We start from the raw sequence: 416 nt of genomic DNA on the forward strand, positions 1-416 counted from the left end.
TTTCATTCGGTATATCTGGATCAATTTCATGAAGGAAAATCACAGCTAGAGCAGGTATCAGGTCAAATGTTAGGAAATCCAGGTAACATGCGGCAGTAAGATGTTCTTCAAAAGAGAATGGGCCCAAAATTTTGTCGTTGATGATACCTGCCCATACATTAACTTTTTGTGGAAGCTGCGTATGCAATTCGCACGTCCAATGTGAATTTTCCTGTGACCAAAGGCGATAGTTGTGCCTGTTAACCACTCTAAATAAAACGTAGCTTCATCCGAAAAGAGTACGTCTCGTTGAAAACCATTATTGTCGTCACACCGTCTCATCATTTCCTCACAAAATTGTAATCGCCTATCATAATCGTATTCCAAAAGCTCTTGGACAAGACATACCTTATAGGGGTGGTATTTCTCTTGTTTCA

The sequence above is a fragment of the Anoplophora glabripennis genome, unplaced genomic scaffold, assembly GCF_000390285.2.
Source record: "Anoplophora glabripennis isolate ALB-LARVAE unplaced genomic scaffold, Agla_2.0 scaffold4712, whole genome shotgun sequence".
Taxonomy (NCBI): domain Eukaryota; kingdom Metazoa; phylum Arthropoda; class Insecta; order Coleoptera; family Cerambycidae; genus Anoplophora; species Anoplophora glabripennis.